This window comes from Triticum aestivum, chromosome 1B (genome assembly GCF_018294505.1).
Source record: "Triticum aestivum cultivar Chinese Spring chromosome 1B, IWGSC CS RefSeq v2.1, whole genome shotgun sequence".
NCBI classification, from domain to species: domain Eukaryota; kingdom Viridiplantae; phylum Streptophyta; class Magnoliopsida; order Poales; family Poaceae; genus Triticum; species Triticum aestivum.
In genome coordinates, this window is record NC_057795.1 from 567796254 (window position 1) to 567820146 (window position 23893).

A 23893-nucleotide genomic window follows, 5' to 3' on the forward strand; every position below is an offset into this window, starting at 1 on the left:
AGAAGCACCTAAGGCCTTGGTCAAGTGGGTTCCCAAGACTACGTCAAGTTCTACATCATCAAGTACAACCACAACTCCAAGGATTCCCATGAAGATGATGTGGATCCCGAAGAAGAAGAACTAGAGAGTTCTTGAGGGTGACTCCGCCAACATTCTTCACTCATATCTTTATGGCAAGAACAAGTGCAATCAACTTCCACATCTTGCACTAGTTTAAGGAGTCACAAACCCTCATCTTGGTAAGGCAAGGGACAAGGTAACCAAATGATTTCATGGACATCATTTTGTGTGTGCATCACTCTATGTCTATGGATATTCTTGTTTTGTTCCTTGTGGGACTAACCCGTGTAGGTATTGAAAGTGAAACTCACTCCAAAGGATTGCTCCAAAAGATCTACATCAACTTTGAGCATTCACATCTTCAACACCTACATGAAGTCATCATCGACAAAACCCAAGGTTAGTTCATCCCTCTAAGGGGGGATCTCACATCTAGGGGGAGCTTCACTCTAAGAATTGAGTCAAAGCAACTCTAATGGTGTGAACACATCAATGCATTATGTAAAAGTGGTAACCCCACTTGAGCTTAAACGATGAGTATGACCTATGATCAAATGTTCTCATTTGACTCCTAAGTCAATATACTCATATATAGATGACCTAGTCATCGCCAATTGCTTGATAGATGCTAGTTTTGGTTGTGCATGCTTTGTCACATATTGCATTTGTCATTTTATTGTGTGAGCATGTTGGTTGCATATTTTACTCATTCAAGGACATCCACTTGTTGTTTTGATTGTTTGGTTTCCTTTTCTTTGGCCAGGTGGATGGACAAGAATGCCTAAGAACCTTCTCTAGCTATCTATGCTTATCTGTCTCAAACTCTGTTCATGCTACATCACAAAATTTGATCAAGTCAGATTCGAACCACTCTGTGTGAGGAGCACTTGGAGTCCCCGATTCGTCATAGACTTAAACTGCCAAAACTTCTTCGTGATTCTCGGTCTGACCGATTCCTCCATTTTGGTCCCACCGACATCACTAAGTCGATCTAGGTTTTCTATCTCGGTGCAACCGATTTGAACTTTTCGGTCACACCGAGTTGCTGTAACTGTTAACAGTTATGCATCTCGGTGCCAGCGAGTTGTTCCACTCGGTCACACCGACAGGGTCGGGCTATATATAGTCACGGGCAATTTTTTTGGAAATTCCTCCAAACCTCTTCGCCCGCGCAATAACTCGCTCTGCCACTAGGGTCTCCGGATTGTCTCCTCGTCGCCAGCCGCCTCCTCTCGCTGGTCTCCGCCGCTGTCAACAGAATTCAACCCCACCGTTGCCGCCGTAGTGAGTTCATCGCCGCACTAGGGTATGGACTCGATCACTGTGCTATCCTCGTCCAATTCATAGCACATTGTGTTCTTATTGATTCTTGCCACCATTGAAACACTCCTATCCGGTCAATGCAATCCGTAGATTAGATGGGATTTGAAAATTTAGGGTTAGGTTTCCGCCGAAACCATCTCGGACCTACCGAGTTGAAAAACTCGGTCCCACCGATTTGGCTTACGCCATTGCACTAGTAACTCTCCGTCTGACTGAGAATTGATAATCAGTGCGACCGATTTTAGGACTTTGTGAAACCCTAGCAGTCTCGGTGCCACCGAACTGTGACTCGGTCCAACCGAGTTCATCAGTTTAGGTTCCAAAAACTGCTTTGATATCACCGAGTTTGAAAATCGGTTGATCCGAAATGCTTTCTGTGGAAAACAAAAACTGAACTTTTGAAGCATTCTTTTGCAAAAATCTCTGCATTTTGTGATGCTCATCCACTCTATCTCATCTACAACTCTTCACAGGGTCAGCAGTCAGTGTTTGCAGCATGTCAGACCAGAGTGACAGCCAGAACAGGTCACTAGAGGAGATTCACATGAGTGAGGGCACTAGTCCCTCCAGCACTTCAGATGAAGGTAGCAGAAGAACTCCTACAACCTGCCTAAGGCTGCTACAAGGCAAAGGAAGAAGAGAACTTCAGACTCTGAAGATGAGGATTATAGAGCTGAAGAAGATGAGGCTACCTCCAAGAAGGTAGTGCTCAAATAGGAGTATGGCTCAGCAAAGGATACAAAGCCAGGCATGAAGATCAAAAGGCCTACAGGAAGACAACCAATTTCCAAAGCCAGAGCATCAACTCAATTGCCTGAAAAGCCTGATCCCAAAGAGCCAGCCGCTGAAGGCAAGAAGAGGAAGGAAAGGGTCAAGAAGACCATGGCCAGAGTTGTTGGTCAACCTTCCATGATGGAAGAAGAAGAAGAGCTTGCTGCACCAGCACCAAATGCACCAAAGCTTATGGGAGATGCTATTAGATCAGGGGCTGCAACATCTAAGCCCAAGGAAGCACCCAAAGCTGCCCCCAAGGCCAAGTCTGCACCAAAGAGGAATACCAGGAGTATTCCAGCTGCTGAGAAGAACAAGGCCCCAGTGCCTGAGGTTGCTGAGGAGGAAGATGAAGAAGAAAAAGTTCCAAGGAAGCTCAAGCCTAAGATACCAGACCACAATGATGCCCATCCTGTGACTGAGGACATGAACATCAGAAAAGACTCAGGGTTGAGGCTATTGAGGATGGCAGATCGATATGCCACAAGGAGAAGAACTGTTGTTGATTACATGTTCCATACAAAGGAATAGCAGGACTTCTATGAGACAATTTTGTTGGATAAGAAGCCCATAGTTTGTGATATGATGTGGGTCGATTGGACTTACATGAAGGAAAATGAAGAGCATTATCCTGGAGTGCAAGACAGCTTTGTTGCTTGTGGAGTTGCAGACTTTGTTGGGCAAAACCTCACAATCTGGAATGATGATCTTATCATGCAATTCTACTCCACAGCACACTTCTATCCATATGGGAGAATAGTTTGGATGTCTGAAGGTACAAGGTACCAGTCAACAGTTGAGGAGTGGGCAAAATTGATAAATGCCCCAAAGGAAAATGAAGATGATCTAGATGTATATGCCAAGAAGAAAATGGGACACAATACCATGGCACACGTGTACAAGGAGATCGCAGACAAAGCCCTAGAGACTTTCTCATTTGTATTAGTCCACTTTCTTCTGTCAGGGCTGCCTACAATCAATTGGATCCTAAGGCACACTCTATTGCCTAAGTCTGGTGACCACAACATGATCAGAGGGCATGCAATCAATATGTTGCATTTATTTGATGTGCCTCAGAAATTCAAAGTCATGAGCCTTATAGTTGAAACCATTAAAAGGACTGCAGCAGATCAGAAGAGGAGTTGTTGATATGCCCCTCAAATCCAGGAGTTGATTAACTCAAAGATGGGAACTGGCAAATATCTATTGGATAGGGAACATTTTCCACTCTATCCATACTTTGAGGACAATGAGGTTGTCATGAATGAGGATGATCCATCACCAGTTCAAGCTCAAGAGAAGAAGGAGAAGGCAAGGAAGGAGAAGGCTGCCAAGATGCCAACTCAAGAGGAGGCATCTGAGTATTTCTTGAAGAACAAGCAGGAGCAGCTTGGTTACTTGATAGCATCATCTTGAGGATTGAGAAGGGATTGGCCACCCCTCACTCAAAATCAGGAGAGCCTGGAAAGAATCATGGAACTCAAATTTATGATCTTGATGTCAAGGTAACTAAGATTCAGTCTGTTGTGGAGCAACTGCAGGATGACATGCAGGAGAGGAAGGGCAAGACTACCACTAATGTCTTTTCTAGAGTGCCTAGAGCTCAGAGGTCAGCTGCTGTGCCAGTGCCAGACACCAGAGCAACATCATCTGCACCAGCTACAGCTCCTACAGCTCCAGTGCAACCAGCTTCAGCATCAACTCCAGCACCCTCTACATCAACTGAAGCCTTCGTCCAAGGAGCCATCTCTACACCACCAACTGAAGATCAAGCCTTAAAGTCGATCTAGCACTATGCATTTTCTATGAACTTTTGGTAACTTGTTGCCAAAGGGGGAGAAAAATGCATAGATCATAGGCTTCGAGAGAGAGTGTGTTGCTTTTGTTCTCTCTTGCTTTGTTGGTTCAAACTTGTTTGCTTTTGATTGCTTGAGATACTATGCTATTCTTGTGAGACATTGATGATCATGTGTTTGATCATAAGCTACACTTATGCATGTTTGATGATATTATCTTATCTATCTTATGTGATCATTCACTTTGCTTGGTGATGAGTGCATGTATTCAATCTTATTATTTTGAGTGCTCCACCAAGATGTATGTGACATGGAAGAGTAACCCATGAGCCTAATTCCTTGTGCATTTGCAGTCCAAAGCAAATCTTAAACTATGCACAAATTTAGGGGGAGCTCTTGCTTATCACATACTTCTCAAAGCGACGATGTTTTTCAATCTTAAATTATTGTCGAAGCTTTGATCTATATGTTGTCATCAATTACCAAAAGGGGGAGATTCAAAGTGCAACTATCCCTAGGTGGTTTTGGTAATTCATAACAACATATAGCTCATTGAGCTAATGCTATTCCAAGACTATTATTTCAGGAAGCTCAATGAATGGCATTGCATGGATGATGAAAGTGGATCCCTCAAAATATCAAGGACAAAGGATTGGCTCAAGCTCAAAAGCTCAAGACTCTACATTTTATATTTCAGTGATCCAAGATCACATTGAGTCTATAGGAAAAGCCAATACTATCAAGGAGGGATGAGGTGTTGCTTAATGAGCCTCTTGCTTCATGTGCTTAGTGATATGCTCCAAAACCCTCAACTACTTTCTCACATCCACATATGACCTAAACCTAAAGCCAAAATCGGTCACACCGATTCTTTCTATCTGGCGCCATCGAGTTCAGATGTCATAGCCACTGCCACAAACCCTAGGCAAATCGGTCTCACCGATAGGGATCTCGGTCTCACCGAGATGGGATTGTAATCTCTCTGTTTCCCTTCAAAATGTTTCGGTCTAACCGAAGTGAGCGATCGGTCCCACCGAGATTGCAATGTAAACTCTCCGTTTCCCTTTTGTAACATTTTCGGTCTCACCGAAAAGAGCAAATCGGTCCCACCGAGTTTACCTGACCAACTCTCTGGTTAGCTAATTACCAAAATCGGTCTTACCGAGTTTGTGTAATCGGTCTCACCGAGATTACGTTATGCCCTAACCCTAACCATATCGGTCCTACCGAGTTGCATTTCGGTCCCACCGAAAATCCTAACGGTCGCTAGGTTTACTAAATCGGTCTGACCGAGTTTGTTGATTCGGTCCCACCAAGATTGGTAAATTGTGTGTAACGGTTAGATTTTGTGTGGAGGCTATATATACCCCTCCACCTCCTCTTCATTCATGGAGAGAGCCATCAGAACAAACCTACACTTCCAACTTACCATTTCTGAGAGAGAACCACCTACTCATGTGTTGAGGCCAAGATATTCCATTCCTACCATATGAATCTTGATCTCTAGCCTTCCCCAAGTTGCTTTCCACTCAAATCTTCTTTCCACCAGATCCAAATCATATGAGAGAGAGTTGAGTGTTGGGGAGACTATCATTTGAAGCACAAAAGCAAGGAGTTCATCATCAACGCACCATTTGTTACTTCTTGGAGAGTGGTGTCTCCTAGATTGGCTAGGTGTCACTTGGGATCCTCCGACAAAGATTGTGGAGTTTAACCAAGGAGTTTGTAAGGGCAAGGAGATCGCCTACTTCATGAAGATCTACCGCTAGTGAGGCAAGTCCTTCGTGGGCGACGGCCATGGTGGGATAGACAAGGTTGCTTCTTTGTGGACCCTTCTTGGGTGGAGCCCTCCGTGGACTCGCGCAAGCGTTACCCTTCATGGGTTGAAGTATCCATCAACGTGGATGTACGATAGCACCATCTATCGGAACCACGCCAAAAACATCCGTGTCTCCAACTGCGTTTGAATCCTCCAAACCCTTCCCTTTACTTTCTTGCAAGTTGCATGCTTTAATTTCCGCTGCCTATATACTCTTTGCATACTTGCTTGATTTGTGTGATGATTGGTTGACTTGTCCAAAGATTGTTAAAATCTGCCAAACTCTAAAATTGGGAAAAGGTTAATTTTTAATTGGTCAAGTAGTCTAATCACCACCCCCCTCTAGACATACTTCAAGGTCCTACAGCTACCCCAAAGGGTTGTGGAATATTTGGGAATTTATAGGGCGAAGAGGCGGTTCAGGGTGCGCCCGAGGTGGGCAACACCCACCAGGGCGCGCCTGGCCTCCTGGCGCGCCCTGGTGGGTGCTGATCCCCTCGAGCAGCCCCCCCAGGTGCTTCCTTGGCCCACTGGCTTTCTTCTGGTCCATAAAAAATCCACAAGGAGTTTCGCAGTGTTTGAACTCCGTTTGATATTGATTTCCTGTGATGTAAAAAACAAGCAAAAACAGCAACTGGCACTGGGTCAAGAGGTTCGTCCCAAAAAATGATATAAAGTTGCTATAAAATGATTGTAAAACATCCAAGAACGATAATATAATGGCATGAATACTTCATAAATTATAGATACGTTGGAGACATAACAACCTGCACAAGCACCAGCACCTGCACCAGCACCTGCTCCTACACTGGCTCCCGCACCTGCTCATAGCATCCCGTCCTCCGTCTCGGATGTGCTCGGCGGTGCTTCATCTTTGGATGAGCTCGATGCCCTAACGTTACCTATCACACTGGCCCTCTTCAATAAATCTATAATCTCCCGTTTCCGTTGCCTTTCGGATGGCTCACATCGCAGACATGTCTTTTCAGGTCGACGCCCCGTGCACCATATCGTACGACATCAACGTCCAGAAGGTGGACGTGGGGAAGGCAATGATAATGAAGCCGAAGGAACAATTGTTCCACAGCCAAACGATCCCCCTTGACGTCTTCAAGGTTTCCATGGCCAGTGTCAAACTGGGCCACGAGAATTTGGTTCCTTCGAAACTAGGGGAGATGACGATGAGACCCGCGGCGGCTTCGCGATTCCAAGACATGGGTTGTGGCCAAAGAGTCTGCTTCATCTGGAGGCGGCCGGGAACACACCCACGACCACGCAGCCTCCGCAAGGTATGAACATCAGCACCCCACCTACCCAATTAGCATCGCCTGTCGTGCTGGGTGATAGCGGACTAGGTGAGGAAGAGGCTCCATTAGTCGCTGATGACATCACCATAGATGAGGATGACGATGACGATGACGATGACACTCAATAGTATCTCAATGCTGGCGCCATTGATGACGGAGGATTGATGGCTCAGCAGTATGAGTACTCGGGGTTTGAGCGTCATGAGTCGGTGCCTGAATTGCCGCCTCCGAAGCCTGAACGTACTATAGACGACATTCCACCAAAGAAGCATCGGAAGAGAGCGAGGAAAGGCAACAATAAAGCTGCTGCTATGATCCAGCCGCCTCCACAGCCTCGGGTTAAAGGTCGTATACCTGTCCACGGTGCGGCGAAATACCATATCCCCGGTGAACCAATCATACCTAAGGCATCAGTACAGGCCATACACATCGATCTAAGGAGACTTCATGACGATGTGATATGGAGAGAGAAAAGCTTAATCGCCTCGGAAAATCCCACTCTACGTTGTTAATGTGCCGCGGAAAAGGTTGTACGTCGACTCATTCCCCGCGGAGAAGTTCTTCCTTCGATTCGATTACATCTTCGACATGTTTCACTTGAAGAAGCTGGATTTTACGTTTGTCCGCCTTTATGCCTTGTACATGAACTACATCATTGGGATTGAGGAGATACCTTATATCTATGTCGCTGACCCTTACTTCATGCACAAGGGCTTCTTGGCATCTACGCAGAGCACTGTCAATACACGAGGGACTACATCGTCGATTTCATGGTCGCCAATAAGGACAAGGAGACAATTCTCGTGCCTTATCATCCCCTGTAAGTCATCCGCGCGGATATCCTTCCTTCGATTTCAAACATTCATTTCCACGGTGGAGGCTAATTAATTTGAGGTGTACTTATTTTGCGCAGACACCACTACAAGAAATATGTCAACTTATGACCTTCTGTCAGTGACCCTGGAAGAAATGGTCATAAATTTATGACCATTTTAGACCAATTGGTCAAAAGCTGTCCGGGGGGCTCCAAACCCTAAACCATTGCGACCACTTTGGTCAGAAAGGTCGTAATTTCCTTACACGAAATGGTCATAAAGCAAACAGCGCTAGTACGCTACCTTATTTCTAGTTGTTAACGACTAATATAGATGGTCATAGCCTTGTAAATTGTGGTGGGTTGCGATGACTAGGCGCCACCTCATCAGTTTTGCCTATGTGTCATGTCCATGTGGCAGTTTTTGCCCTAGGTTGTGAAGCAACCTATATTTCTGTCATTCCCGAAATTCCCAAACAAATCTCATAAATTCTTTGGGTCATATCTTCGTCAAATATGTAAAAACCTTCCTTTCCTAGTTCAAAAATAATTCAAAAATATTCATTTTCCTATTCTGTTCAGAACAACAGTTTGTGAAGAAAGTACCACTTTGGCATGTCCAAATAGTATCCATTTTCTACAGTGCTTTCCTATGCCCAAATAACCATCCTCCACCAAATGCCAGCTCAATCCATTCATTATTTTGAGCCGAGCTTCAACATTCGTATTTATGTCCAATTTGGTGGTTTGCAAAGCAAGTACCACCTAGGCTCCTCCTTTTGAGCTGAAATTTTTTGAAGACGGTCTTCTTAGTAACTGATCATCCTCAGCCAAAACTCATGGCCATTAGCCATGTACATTTCCCGTACCGCTAATCAAACACTTGGCTGCTTATTCATGTTTAAGCATCGATCGGTCTTCTCGTGAGAATATTATGTTGTGATTTTCTTCCTAGCACCTACTTGGGGAGTTCCCAAACCACTAGACATGCCTAGGCCGCCCAGAACACATGGCAACGCCACGGTCACGCGGTGACCACGCGGCGGGCATGCGAGCTTACGCGCTCTAGAGTTGGGGCCCTCGGCCACCGTCGAAACCTCGATGTCTCTCCATCAAACCATGTATTTCTGATTAAATAGGTACTTATGTAACTAGAAATGATTTTTGGAAATAATAAATAGCAAACTATGAGGCAGCTGCAGTTCAAATTTGACCCGCTTCCAACTGAATCGACGGGAATTTGTCTTCTTCACCAGAGGTGGATCAAAATTTTTGACACCCAACCATTTTGTCAATTGTGCATTAAATACGTCCTAATATTTTAGAAAATTGATTTGGTCCAATTTTGCAACAATTATTTGTTAGTTCCTTCACAAAAAAACCTCCTTTCGGGCACTCAAAAAATGGAAAATGGTTTTTTCGTCCAACGAAAATGAAAACTTTCTTAGGCAACATTGTTTGCCATTCCAATATGCACCCTTGTGCACAATATGAGATCATTTGAACAAACTATGCCATAAATGTGGCCATAAGATTGATAATTTGGCTTGAAAGCCATTGATCTCCACACGTGATAGCTCGTTTCTGATAACACATTTTTAAAATAATTGTCGTATTACAAGTTTATTACTTTTACTGGGAACTTGGCCACATATGATGACACAATGCAAAGGTTTCCTTTTTTTATTTTATTTTTGAATTTTTTATGCCCGTTTCAAAATGCGGTCAAAACGGCGGGAATGACCGTTCCTAGCTAGTGGTTGAATCCTGGAATTTTGTTGGTGTTTCTCTGATTAAATAGATACTCATGTACCTATAAATGATTTTTGGAAAAAATAAAGAGCAAACTATGAGGCAGCTGCAGTTCAAATTTGACCCGCTTCTAGCTGAATCGACGGAAATTTGTCTTTTTCACCAGAGGTGGATCAAAACTTTTTACACCCAACCATTTTGTCAATTGTGCATTAAATATGGCATAGTATTTTATAAAAATGATTTGGTCCAATTTTGCAAGAATTATTTGGTAGGTCCTTCACAAAAAAACTCATTTCGGGCACTCGGAAAATGGAAAATGAATTTTCCGTGCATAGAAAATGAAAACTCCCTTAGGCAACATTATTTGCCATTCCAAGATGCACCCTTTTGCATAATATGAGATCATTTGAACAAACTATGCCATGAATGTGGCCATAAGATTGGTCATTTGGCTTGAAAGTCATGAATCTTCACGCATGACAGCTCATTTCTGAGAACACTTTTTAAAAAGAATTGTCGTATTACAAGTTTATTATTTTTCCTGGAAACATGGTCACATATAATGACACAATGCGAAGTTTTTCCAATATTTTGTTTTTTTTTGAATTTTTTATGCCCGTTTCAAAATGCGGTCAAAACGGCGGGCTTGACCTTTCCTAGCTAGTGATTGAATCTTGGAATTTTTTTGGTGTTTCTCTGATTAAATAGATACTTATGTACCTATAAATGATTTTTGGAAAAAATAAAGAGCAAACTACGAGGCAGCTACAGTTCAAATTTGACCCGCTTCCATCTGAATCGGCAGGAATTTGTCTTTTTCACCAGAGGTGGATAAAAACTTTTAACACCCAACCATTTGGTCAATTGTGAATCAAATATGGCCTAGTATTTTATAAAAATGATTTGGTCCAATTTTGCAACAAATATATGGTAGGTCCTTCACAAAAAGAACTCAATTTGGGCATTCGGAAAATGAAAAATAAATTTTCCGTGCAAAGAAAATGAAAACTCCCTTAGGCAACATTGTTTGGAATTCCAAGATGCACCCTTGTGCACAATATGAGATCATCTGAACAAACTATGCCATGAATGTGGCCATAAGATTGATCATTTGGCTTGAAAACCCTGAATCTTCACGCGTGATAGCTCATTTGTGAGAACACTTTTTTAAAATAATTGTCGTATTACAAGTTTATTATTTTTCCTGGAAACTTGGTCACATATAATGACACAATGCGAAGGTTTCCCAATTTTTTGAATTTTTTTGAATTTTTTATGCCCGTTTCAAAATGCGGTCAAAACGGCGGGCATGACCGTTCCTAGCTAGTGATTGAATCTTGGAATCTTTTTGGTGTTTCTCTGATTAAATAGATACTTTTGTACCTAGAAATGATTTTTGGAAAAAATAAATAGCAAACTATGAGGCAGCTGCAGTTCAAATTTGACCCGCTTCCTACTGAATCGACGAGAATTTGTCTTTTTCACCAGAGGTGGATCAAAACTTTTGACACCCAACCATTTGGTCAGTTTTGAATAAAATATGGTCTAGTATTTTATAAAAATGATTTGGTCCAATTTTGCAACAAATATATGGTAGGTCCTTCACAAAAAGAACTTAATTCGGGCACTCGGAAAATGATTAAAAATAGCTAGAAAGATCAAAAATGTATAGAAATTGGTCCTTATCCATAAAATGTGGTCTAAGTCTAGTGAAAATTTGTGTGGTGCCATTTTGCAAAATATTTTTGATAGCTACTTCACAAAATTCCTCTATTTTTAGTATTTAGATACTTTTTTAAAACACTGGTTTTCTGAACCAGTCAGGACTCTTCCCACGGATCGATGACATGGCGCCCATCCATCCATCCATCCATCTATCTATAGAAAAAAGGAAAAAAGAAAAGAAAAAGAGATACCCCCACCCGCAGCCCAAACCCTAGCTCAGTTTCCATCCCCCCATCGCACCACTCCTTCCTCGTCCCCATCTCGTCGCCGCCGCCACGTACGGCGGCTGATCCCGGCGACATCCAGCGTAATCTGCGGCTCCCAGCACACCACCGCGACCCATCCCCTCCGCTCCATCCTCCCCTCGGACTAGATCCGGCACGCACGTCCCCATCGACCAGATCGACCGCACCCTCCATCCCAGCCCCGGCTATGCTGTAGATCGAGTACAGCATCCATGGCGTCGCGGCTGGCGAGTCCATCTCCTCCATGGTGTCCTCCTCCGCGTCCTCTGCTCTAGCAGCCAAAGAGCGGCGGGTCCATCTCCTCCATGGTGGCCTCCTCCGTGTCCTCCGCGGCGGCCGCGGCCGCGGACTACACGCGCCGGGGCGAGGCCTTCGGGGCCAACATGGTCCCTTCTACACGCCTCCCTCTACCACTCGCTCTGGCCCCCTTGATACAAATCCTCTCCTTCCTTCTCTCCCTTATTCTCTCGTTTTTCTCTTGGTAGGATTCGATCTGGAGCAGCGACCGCCCTCCACGGACGACGGCATCACCATGGAGATGGAGCCGCTGCAACATCACCAACTCACCCCATGCATGCAGTGCAGGCAGAAGAGGATGATGCCCAGCTATGGAATTTGAGCGACAGCTGCTCAAGGTCCCCTGGTCTAATCAGTTTTTTTTCATGTGCCATTTCTTTTTGTGTTTATTTCTGACCAGCGGACTTTTGGATGAATTACTAGAGATCTGGCCAAAATGAGACGCTTGTGTTGTCACCTGTAGGTTTGTCCTTGTTCCCAAATGAGACGCTTGTGTTGCACATTTACTAGCAGTGAGTTCATAAGTCTGTGTACAGATGAGGCTAAAATGATAGTAATTTTGATCTAATAGATGGACGTTTTTGGTTTTATGTCATACTAGTAGTCAGTCGCCGCAGTAGTCTGGGTTGACAGATCGGCTGCTTCATATGTTGCTGCTGGTGAGAGGGATTGAGGGGGAGAGAGAGAGAGATGCTTCATACACTGTTGATGTGTATGCACCCTGTGTCGTGCAATGCGCGAGGCAATTCACAGATTGAGATTATTTTTGTGTGCTTGGTGAGATTTGGATAGTTTTTTTTTGCTCTGTTTGTCTAGAGATGGAGTCTGTGTAGATAGAGTTCATTAGTTTCTGGTGTATTTGTCTTCATTTAGCAAAGTTCAGAAACGCAATCTTCTGCCCTGTGTCTCCAGGAACCATAATCTTGATGTTGTTACTCTCGTCCCCTCAGGGTCACTGTATTTCAGGCGACTCCAGTTCTTCGGCAGTTAAATGGAAGTGCCCGCCCTACCAACAAGATGACGACGGCGACGACGACGGTGGCGCCTATTCAAACTCTCACAACGAAATCAACTCATGGAATAGCCTTTCCGAGGTACATACTACCTCCGTTCGCTACTGTAAGATGTTTTGGATATTTCAAAATAGACTGAATATGTGGACTAAAATAAGCGAACAAATACACTAAAACGCGTCTACATATATTCGATTCAGAAAAAAAGTTAGAACGTCTTATCATTTGGAATGGAGGGAATAATAGTTTGCTTTGACTGTACATTATGCTCCCAGACTATTCCGGTTCTGTTTGGTCAAAGGAATTGCAACATTGTTTCTCGTCTTAATTAGACCTAGTTAGTGGGGTGCCAAACATTCAGACGGATGTCAAGCTTGCTACATTACATGTTTATTTTAGTTGGTTAACCACACCAAGTTTGTGTTCTAGAAAACAATGTTGCACTATTAGCCCAGTGATGCCATCGTCCTACTATAGAAGTAAACATGCACCATCTCTAACCAGCTACTGACCATAGTCATGTCCTAGTCCACTTTCTTAACACAAGATTATAGTGCCACTACATATGGGTCGTTTTTTTGCCCCACTACTGGTTATTGACGCCATCTTGGGCTGTAGTTGCGAATGCATCTCTGTGGCAATGGATTCTCTCTAAGGCTTTTGCTCTTTGGTGTCACCCTGCTAGTGCATCACTTAGCATAGTCTGTATGTTAAGATGCTCAAAGCGAAGGGCGCGATAAGTTTTTCCTTTGCATATGATTGGTTACTGATGATGATACTGCTTCTGGAATAAATAGGTGGGATCGTCAAGGTCCATTCAAACCATTGCATTTGATGAATCCGGCAAGATTATCTTTTATTCACTCCATACTCTATAGACATTTCAGGTACACTTAACCTATCTTGCATATGATTGCTTTTTTTTGCAGGTTCGTGAAGAGAGATGATCTGGTTTTGTGAAGGAAGGGCGAGAAAGATTATGTGGGGATCAGATTGTCCATGGCGACCTAGGAGGAGCAGCACCATCTCAGGTTCGTCACGTGCTCCTCTACTTCTCTTATCTTCTTCTTCTCCATCTCCCCATCTAATTAGTGTGTTCCTTTGCAGGTTGCTCCGGTCTAGTTGTGTGAAGCAACACGCAAGGTCTGCTACTGCTGTTGTGCTCCCTTGAACGATCTGGTGAAGGACAATTTGGTCCATAGGTCGTCCCCCCATGCTATCTCTCTCTGCTGCATAGTTAGGTTCAGTTTTTTTGTTCTCTTTCTAGTTTAAGCGTAAGTAGATTCCAGTAGGTCTCTATGTATGTAGCTCATGAGTTAGAACATTTAATCTATTTACGGACTGCAGACTTGCTATGTCATGTGCAAACTTGCTTGCATTCAGTTCAGAAAATTTCTGAATTCTCTATTGTTTGCTTTCACTCAATGATTGTGGTACTAGTAGTCAAATTAGATGCCTCCTTTGTTGTAATTCACTCGTTTCCCTGTCATGGTTTATCTTGAATTTTGGTAGTGTGACAAACACATTAGCAAATCTAAATAACTTTGACATATTTGCTGTATTATCTTGCACTGGATTGGCACCTTTCATTACCCTGCTTTTATGCTTATACCTGATTCACAGTGCTTCAACACAGATTTATCCTATGATTATACCTGAGACATTAGTTTGTTTTTATGCTTTTGTTTCCCACAGTGCTTCAAGCTTGTTTATTAGCTCGATTTGTTGTTATTCTGTTTAACAGGAGCAGAAGCAGCTCATATGACTCTATTGTTGTTCTTGACCTACTGTTGCTGTTGTTGTAGGAGGCGCACGCCTAGGAGAAGAGAGGGCTCATTCCACTTGTTTGGAAGAGAAGACAATGAAGCATGGTGGTTATCTGGATAATCTGCCTTGTGTTTTGGTTGTACTTTGTACCTAGTTATATTGTATTCTGTAGTAGTCAGCACATTCTGGAGCAGAATCCAGTGAAGTTGTAAAATTGTAAGAAATGTGAGAAATATACTTTGTACCTAGTTCTGTTTCATTTGAAATATTTGTCATTTATGTACTGTGAGAAATGGAAAGCTGATGAGTTCTTTGATAAAAAGCGATGTGGCTCCACTGCGAGGAAAAATCTGACAATTGGGATCCATCTAAAAATTGGACCACAAAAAAACCCTCGAAAATAAAAATGAAATGGACCGCAAAAGGCCATGCCTAGAAAATAAAAAGGCCAAATTGTTGGGCCAGGCCCATGTAGCTAGAGAAAATTAATAGAGAAAATATATAGTAAAAAGGCCGAATTGTTGGGCTAGGCCCATGTAGAAAACCAAATTGGACCGGGTTGAATCTTGTGCCACATCAGCTTGCCACGCTGGATGCCTACGTGGCCTGGGGAGGTTGCTAGTGACCAAAACGAAACAATAGACATATTTTGGTCGTAAACGTCTTCGACCATTCCAGAAGAAAGGTCGCTATAGTCAGTTTATGACGGCCAGCTTTTGACCTTCTGTTTTTGGTCACAAAAAGGTCGCAAATGGAAATTTGTGACCTTTCAGTGACCAATAGTGGTGGTCACAAGTTGACATATTTCTTGTAGTGCACGGGCGCGCCATCCTCGTCATCCTTTATGCCCGATACTCCCATGCTCTTTACTTGGACTCGTAGAAGAACATGAACAAAAAGGATTAAACCCACATCAAGTATGTTCTCGACAGTGCTATCTTTTTCTATGGCATACGGGGTTGAGAGATCAAGGACAAGAAGAAGAGGAGCGGTAGGCCCGCCTTCGGCCATAAGACCGACTTCTGCTGCATCCAGCAACCGAGTGATACTCTTAGTGATGGATTCTATGTCCTACACCACATGCTGGAGTACAGACGGGATTGACAAAACCTTCGCATGTCACCTACATTCGGGGATGCCCATATTCTGCAGTGGGCAAGGAACGTAGGAGATATCGAGGATCATCGGCTTCGAGTTGAGTTCTATCACATCCAGCGCGAACTTGCCCAAATCATCATGAAGGAGGTCCTCGAAAAAACAGGGTTGTTCTACGAGGAAGGGCAAATGTCGCGGGAAGACGTCCGAACATGCGTAGCCGCTCAGTGTCTCGACCTAAAGCCTTTCACTAAGCTTGGGGACTATCTCCCTGACTTGGGGGGATGGAACGACATGTTTGAGTGATTGTCGATATATAGTCCATACTTTCTGTATGACGAAACTTTGAGTTATGCACGGCAAAACTTTATTTGTGATGTAATTAAACCATCCTCCTAGACTAGCGAAGATCACTCTAGTTAGGGCATTTTGGGTACGATGAACTTTGTTATTTATGCTTATGATATATTGCTTCTGTTTTTGCCAAGTCTGTTTGTTTCTGTTGCTCAACTATATATGTTGCATATCATCAACTCATGTGACGATGCAGGTGCATAGATCATCGATGGCGAAGAAGTGCTACGCCAGGAGTATACGATGAGTGGCCGGAGTGTCAAGCCCAGGTGTACCGGTTTCCGGTTTCTGAGCGACAGCCAGTAGTTAGTTTAGGTTCACGCTAGTGCGAGAGAGGGATACGAACTCATGTACTGCATAGTCCCGCTCTCACTCATAGTGATAGCTCTTCTCGCATATATCATTGTTTAGATGGATGACGATGTAATTGCAAGAACTTGTATCGCTATTTTCGAGATGATGACGAGAGACCACTTTGTGTCGGATGATGATTATGATGATGACATGATTTGATGCTATGATTACATTTGTATGTGTATGATATGCTAAAGATTATTGTATAAAGCATGTTAAAATACAAAACAAATATGGACAAAAAAAACAAAAACTAATAAAACTAACAGTAGCGAGGGAGTACAGTTAGCAGCAGTGTGCCCTTAGCAGCAGTGCGCCCTTACCAGTAGCGCGCCCTAGATTAAAGCGCTACAGATATTAGCAGTAGCGTGTTGTGCCAAAGCTCGCTGCTACTAGCGATGTATAGCAGTAGCGTGGGTCAGCACGCGTGGTGCCCCACTCTACTGATACACCTAATACGCGCGCTACCGCTAGGCTTTTCCCTAATAGTGCGGTAGGGCAAGTTTGGATGCACTTTTTATCACATCAATAAAATGGACACTTTTTTCACACACTAGCATCACCATGCCAAGCATCCATGATAAAATTCATTGAGTTCTCACATTTTGTGCATTTTCTAATGTTTTGGGTGAAAAAACCGCATACATTACACAACATGTGTTAGGTGTCCGAATTCCTTCAAATTTTGCATGAAGACCTGCCATTAGTAGGCCCACGTGCTGGCAAAATTTGATGTCATTTCATGCATGGCAAGAAGTACACCATGTTTAAAGGTGGTGGTTCGGGTAGGCCGGTAGGGTAAGTCTAGATGCAAATTTTTTTCACATCAATAAAATGGACCCAATTTTTTTCACAAGCTACCATCACCATGCAAAGCATCCATGATAAATCTCTTTGAGTTCGTACATTTTATGCATTTGGTAGGATTTTTTCGGTGAAAAACCCCAGAAACACTATTTGAACGTGACGCAATGTGCGTTCGGTGTCCAAACTCCTTCAAATTTTGCATGTAGGCCTCTCATGAGCATGCCCACATGCTGGCAAATTTGGTATCATTTCATGCACGACTAGAAGCACACCATGTTCAAAGGTGGTGGTTCATGTAGGCTTGTAGGGCAAGTCTAGATGCATTTTTTTCACATCAATAAAATGGACCCAATTTTTTTGCACACTGTAGCATCACCATGCCAAGCATCCATGATAAATTTCATTGAATTCTGATATTTTATTCATTTTCTAAGGGTTTTCCGGTGAAAAACCCTAAAACACTAGCCGAATGTGAAGCAACATGCTTTTATAAATGTCTATGAATTTGAAAACAATCATGGGATTTTATAAAATGTTTGTAAAAGTTGAAAAGAGTCCCTAGATATGGAAAAAAGCTCATGAATTTGAAAACAAAGTTTGAGAATTTAAGAAAATGTTCACGAATTTAAATTGAGCAAAGTTTGGGTTCGGCGGAATGTTCTGTTTCAGAGTACCTTTTTCGACATCATTCAAATGGACCAAATTTATTCTATGACGTTGTATCACCATTCCAAGGCACCATGACAAGTTTTTTTGATTTCATCAATTCTGCATTTTCAAATAATGTTCGTGCTTTCAAAATTTATTTGGAACTTAAAAAATAGTTATGTATTCAAATTTTCTCTACACAAATGCAATAAATGTTCGTGGAAATTCAAAATAAATTGGTTTCAACTCTTTTTTCATATTTTTTATTTTTTTCCTGAAATTTCATAGTGTTTTTCAAAAAATATTCATGTTTCAAATTTTGTTTGTTCTTTTTATAATATGTTCATGTTATGACATTCTGAGCAATTTGGAAAGATACCAACAACTTTTTGATATATTTGTACATTTTTTAAAATGCAAATATTTGTATGTTATAAAAAAAATTAAAAGCATACATTTTTTAAATTTTGGAAAAAAATATAAGCATGTGCATTTTTTGAAAACTAATAAAGATACGAAAAAAGTGAAAAGAGAAAATGAATAGAAAAAAAAAGAGATAGTGATTAAAGGGCCGATTTAACAATGGGCAGGCCCAGCAGCGAACTGAAGTAGTAGAAAATACGAAAAAGAAGCAATTACACGGAAGCAATAGGATGTCCTAATGGGTTAGTGTAGTTGTCCTTAGACCAAGAGGTCTTGAGTTCAATATGTACTTGCACCTTTTTTCACTTAAACAGAAAGTGAAAAACAGCCGAGGGCGCCGCGTATGTGTACACAGGCAGCGTATTGGCAAGGGTGAAAAGACTATCTTACCCTTTATTATGAAGGGATATAGAGAGACCTGAGCCGTCAATGTGTTTAGGGGTTGTACCGAAGCAAAAGTGTGGTGAACTATGTATCAAAATGTCATTCATGAAACAAAAAGAAATGTGTTTTTGATGATAAAAAATGTAAACATAGGACTCCGGCCGGCCGTGGCGGACCAGATGCGTCTGTGCGGTTTGACGACGTATGGCCAATGCATCCAGGAAAATGACCGAATGCCGCCCCATTACCTACCCAAACGGACGTCCATTGGGGGTCTTGCCTTAAATAGTTAGGGCGGGCTCGAAGCCGCTTCAATGCGGTACAACGGTGTGTGTAGGCTTCTCAGTCAGCGTGTTCACATTGAAGTGGCCCCACTCTCCTGTCCAATCACATCTCTTGACATGAATGTGTGGTGATGTTTTGAGAGCGTGAGGCACGACAATGAGTTCGGGTGGAACCGCATAGTCGGACGCATACAATTGCATTGCATGAGTCTGTACACCTGCAAACTTCCCTAGATTTGATGCCGGAATTCAGATGCGCGAAACTGGTGTGACCCCAAAGGACATACCAAGGAAGGCTGAAGCCGGTGTGTGACGCGACATGCAGTGCATCGTGTGTGGAGTGGATCACGAGAAATGTGCAGCTAGCTAGGCCTAGCACACCTAGCTAGCAGGAAATCTGGACGGGACATCATGGCACGGCGCAGGCGGATCTCGTCTTGATGTGATGGTTTCTGCCCACCGTCCTAGTTTGTTTCTCGTCATGGCACGGCGCAGCCGGATGATGAAAATTGTTTGTGTGTAGATTACATGCCTTGACGTACTAGACTGTTGGTAGATTTGGTGGTTGGAGTTTTTCGCTTCTTTTTTCTACACGTACAGAAACGAGAAGTACAACGGGGGATCCGATCGATCTCCCATGTACACGCATATTCGTTTTTCAATGGAGAGTAGAGAGAAAAATGCATCATTGCTTTGATAATTGAACTAGAATGCGAGACAGAGTAGACTGAAAATTTAAGATGCAGGATCCGGTTCAGTACGACCATCACCACTTGAGTAGTACTGTGATGCCTTTAAATTTGTTCCTTGTTTGGGCCATGCACGCGTTGTACTTGCAGGTCTGCGTGATTGGATCCTACCTCGCGGGAAATGATTGGGTCTATAAACGTTCGTAATCCTACACTAGAGTGACATAACTACTCTAGAGTGACATAATTAACTGAGAGAAAATGATGAGAGAGAGAGAGAGAGAGAAACGTTACGGACTTGCGGTCCGTGGGGCAGGCAGGGCAGACATGACCCGGAAAGATATGCATGGCTCCCCTCTCTTCTTCACCTCACATCAATCGATCAACGCTGCAGATTCCGGTTGCAATGGTATATACACATGTCAGATTTGCCCACCGTCCTACATCGTGGCTGCATCTTTTTCTTTTCTTTTCTGTAGTAGAGCTTCATTGCTTGCTCTTCAAAGCCAAAGACACGCCACGGAGTGGTGTGTGCATCAATTGAGTGTGGGCAGTTGATCAGATCCAGGAGACGATCGATGCCAAAAAAAAACACGCAGAAAACCAGACGCAAGGAGAGGTAGAAATCTGTAGGAAAATTAACTTGCTCTCGTGATGATTGCAAAGATGATCAACTAGCTAGGGCTAGGCAAAGCAACTTTTGCGCGCACACACGCCTGGCCGGACGATTCGAGCTGATCGCTTGCATTTGTCGCGGCTTGCTTTGCATCGGCCCACAAGAGGGGGGTACAGGAGATGAGATGAGATGAGAGGGTTAAAGGCGCGGAGTGTCATTGGTGGGAACTGGCACTGCCACCCTACCGGCCGGCGCAGCTTTGCATGCAGCACAGCCTGATCCACACTGCCACAGATTCGCCAGCATGCATCTCGATCTCGGTGCCATGATCAAGTTGCAGTTGCAGTTGCACGTCTAGGAGTAGTAATCACCAAGGCTATCCCATGTACTCCTAGTATCCATATGATCACCGATGATCCACTAACGCGATGTGGAGGGATCAAGCAGTGGCAGTGCCATGCAGGATATACTGTACATACGTACGTACGTAGCAGGGCAAATACATGGGCAGTCTTTCTGTAGTGGACGTGGTATCTCACACACACAGCAAAAAAAAAACAGAGCCAGGAGAGGAGTTTGGAGACGGGTAGGAGTAATTTGCATCGGCAATGCTACACATACAAACGATTTACAGGCTTTTACAGGATGGTTAACCTTGATTGGTCAATACGTGAGCGGGGCGGTCCACCCCCCTGAAAATCAGGAGGGGAAATCAGGGGGGGAAGGTTTGTGATTGGTTGTTAGATGAAAGGAGCGTGTAAAAGCATATAAATCTTTGTATGTCTAGCATTTTTGTACTCACTTTGCATGCATGCACGGGATCGGGAGATCGGTCGTATCTGCGATGGGATTCGCTCGGGTTTCCACGGCCGTCCCTTTCGCTGCCGCGGCACCATGCGCGCGCCCCGGCCGTCCGGCAGCCGCTTGCGGCAGCAGCACCGTGCCGCTCCCTGTGGCACTGGCAGTGCCATTGATCATGCCTTGCGCGTCGTGTCTGCCTGCCACCGCAGATGCTCCTCACCTCAGCGTGTAGCAGCAGATAGATGCTGCTGGTGTGCACTCTAGCTTGGTCCCCTGGCCTGACTAGCCATGGAGGGAGGAAACAAAATCTGCTTTTGACTCTGGAGAGGCCCAAAGGGAGGGCTGGGTAATTGCACTGCAAACAGAAACATACATGTGTCTGCACTAGCCGTTCCAGACTTGAGTCACCATAATGCAGCCTTCGTATTTTCTTTTGCTTTTATTTGAAATTAGTAGCTATAATACTATATGCAGTCAAACAAAGAAAAAAGTAGATTAAGAACAAGCCACATTCAAAATATACTTAAAAGGATTTTATAATAGGAGCCAAAATCTATCACTGATTTACATATAATTTGTAACTTCAAATGTCATTAAGCGGCAATTGCAAAATACTAATAAAATACAAGCAATGTCGCTATTCGAATTTTTAGCTGCTAGTTGCCCATCGTCGGAGTCGAGCGTCTCAACAGCTTTCCAACAACAATCAAGTAAGCGTTGCCGCTTGGCCTCCTCAAAGGAGCGGCAAGCCCAAGATGCAACTTCTCCTATGGATCGTGGGGGGCGGGGGCTCCATTTCACGGACAGAGAGCTCAGGCACGACCCCGATTGGATCCTCGGGACAGGCTCGATGGGGATAGGGACGACGGGCACGACAACGTCCTCTTCGTCAGATGAGTTGTACCAGCGACGCGGCACGGGGGGGGAGGCATTGTGATGGGGTGATGGCGCCTGATCCAGGGCGGCCGCCACTGGAGACGCCAGATCACACGCAGCCACGCGGTTAGTGGGGCCTGGGGAGAGGTTGCACCGCCAGAACGGGGCCTCTTGGACAACAAGTTTAGCCAATAGTTTGTGGCACGTCGCACTGTGGTGTTGAGCTCATCGCGAAGAGGGGAGGACGCGGCGGAGGGTTAGTGTTGCGATGGGATGGCGAGCGGGCCAGGGAGAAATGAGTTGCTTGATGGGGATCCGAGGGCTTTCCGGCGGAAATTCGAGAGATCAATCGCGCCAATAATGGCAACTAGGCCGACGATGTTTTAGAGGTCACGTTGTCAATGATTTTTCTGTGCGGGTGTGAGTTGCACGACTGGCAATGCCACCTAAAACAAAGAGCGTAGGGGTGGAGGCGTGAAGAGCAAGAAGGTAAAGTTTCTTTCGTGCGCGAGCAGTTGAGTTTGGAATGCACTCCAAACCAGCCCTTGGCAAGCTCCAAATATGGAGTCTACAAGCTTGACTTCAGAGCGAGCTCCTAAAACTTTGACGATAGAAATGTTTCTAGCAATTATGTTAGTTTTTTTACGATATAATTTTGTGTGTTTTCATCAAAATAGCAGTTATTATGGCGATCAGCATAAGTGACGCATATATATGCTAGAGTTGCTCTTACACTTATTATTTAGCACACTCACACCGAGTCCTCCTACTCGCTATGGGCCCAAGAGAGGCCACTCGTGCAGCACCTTGCACTATGGGCTAGGCCCAGTAGTGTTTTTTTTCCAGCGCAACCGCTAGTGTAATTTAGTTTGCTCCACTTTTTTGTCGTACCTCTTCGCTAAAATAAAGATATTCATGAATTTTAAATATGTTTGGAAGTTTCAAAACTATTCATGAATTCAGAAGAGTTTACTAATTTCCGAAAATGTTTGTGAATTCTAGAAATGTTCGTAAAATATGAAAACAAACACATGAATTTAAAAAGTTCATGAAAAAATGTACATAAATCCATAAAATATTTCTCAATTTGAATAAATGTTCATGAACTAAAAAATTATTGCCCCCCAAAAAATATTTGGAATTTCTAAAAAAATATACTCAATAAAAAACTTGGGCAATTTATAAAATATTCCTTAATTTAAAAATAATTGCACTTTTTAAAGAAGGTATTCAAAAAATGTCCCTGAAACGAAAACCATGAAATCCAAAAGTATTCACAAAATAATTACTTAATTTTGAAAAACATATATTCTTGAAATCGAAAAATATTTATGAATTTAAAAAATTATTTATGAGATTTTTTCAATGTTCCAAATTTCCTAGAAAAATCAAGTATTCAAATAATATTCCTTCATTTTTTAAAAAAATATTCACAAAATTTAATGAGGTTTAAAAATTAAAAATAGAGGAAAATAATGGGGAAAAGAGAAGAAAAGAAAAAACAGAAAAAAATAAAAACGAAAAGAACAAGAAAAACGTCGGAAAACATAGTAAAAAAGAAAACATGCTATTGGGAAAGTTCTAGAACCTTCTAACAAACTGAGAGTAGGAGAGTCCTTGGAAGTTTAGTTGGGCCGCCCCTTATCTGTGTGCAGGAACCACTGGACAAACATCTACCGAATAGGAATTGCCACTTACACATGTTGAAACTGCAGTTCCCGCATTGATCTCCTTATTAGATACACATGTTCTCAAAAAAAATTGATACGCATGGTTGGCATGTAAACTAACTCCAAAAATGACAGCTATGACTAGGCAATACAATAAAAAAGGCAGCAAAAACACACCGCTACGTAAATGATCAGTTCAT

General features: G+C 43.2%; 1 long non-coding RNA gene across 1 annotated transcript; it reads left to right on the forward strand.

The window, feature by feature from the left end:
* The first annotated feature begins 11586 nt into the window (after positions 1-11586).
* On the forward strand, positions 11587-14916 carry LOC123095604 (uncharacterized). Its single transcript, XR_006446277.1, has 5 exons — positions 11587-12250; positions 12863-13006; positions 13855-13956; positions 14033-14127; positions 14731-14916. It is a non-coding gene; the product is annotated as an uncharacterized lncRNA (long non-coding RNA).
* The last annotated feature ends 8977 nt before the right edge of the window (positions 14917-23893 follow it).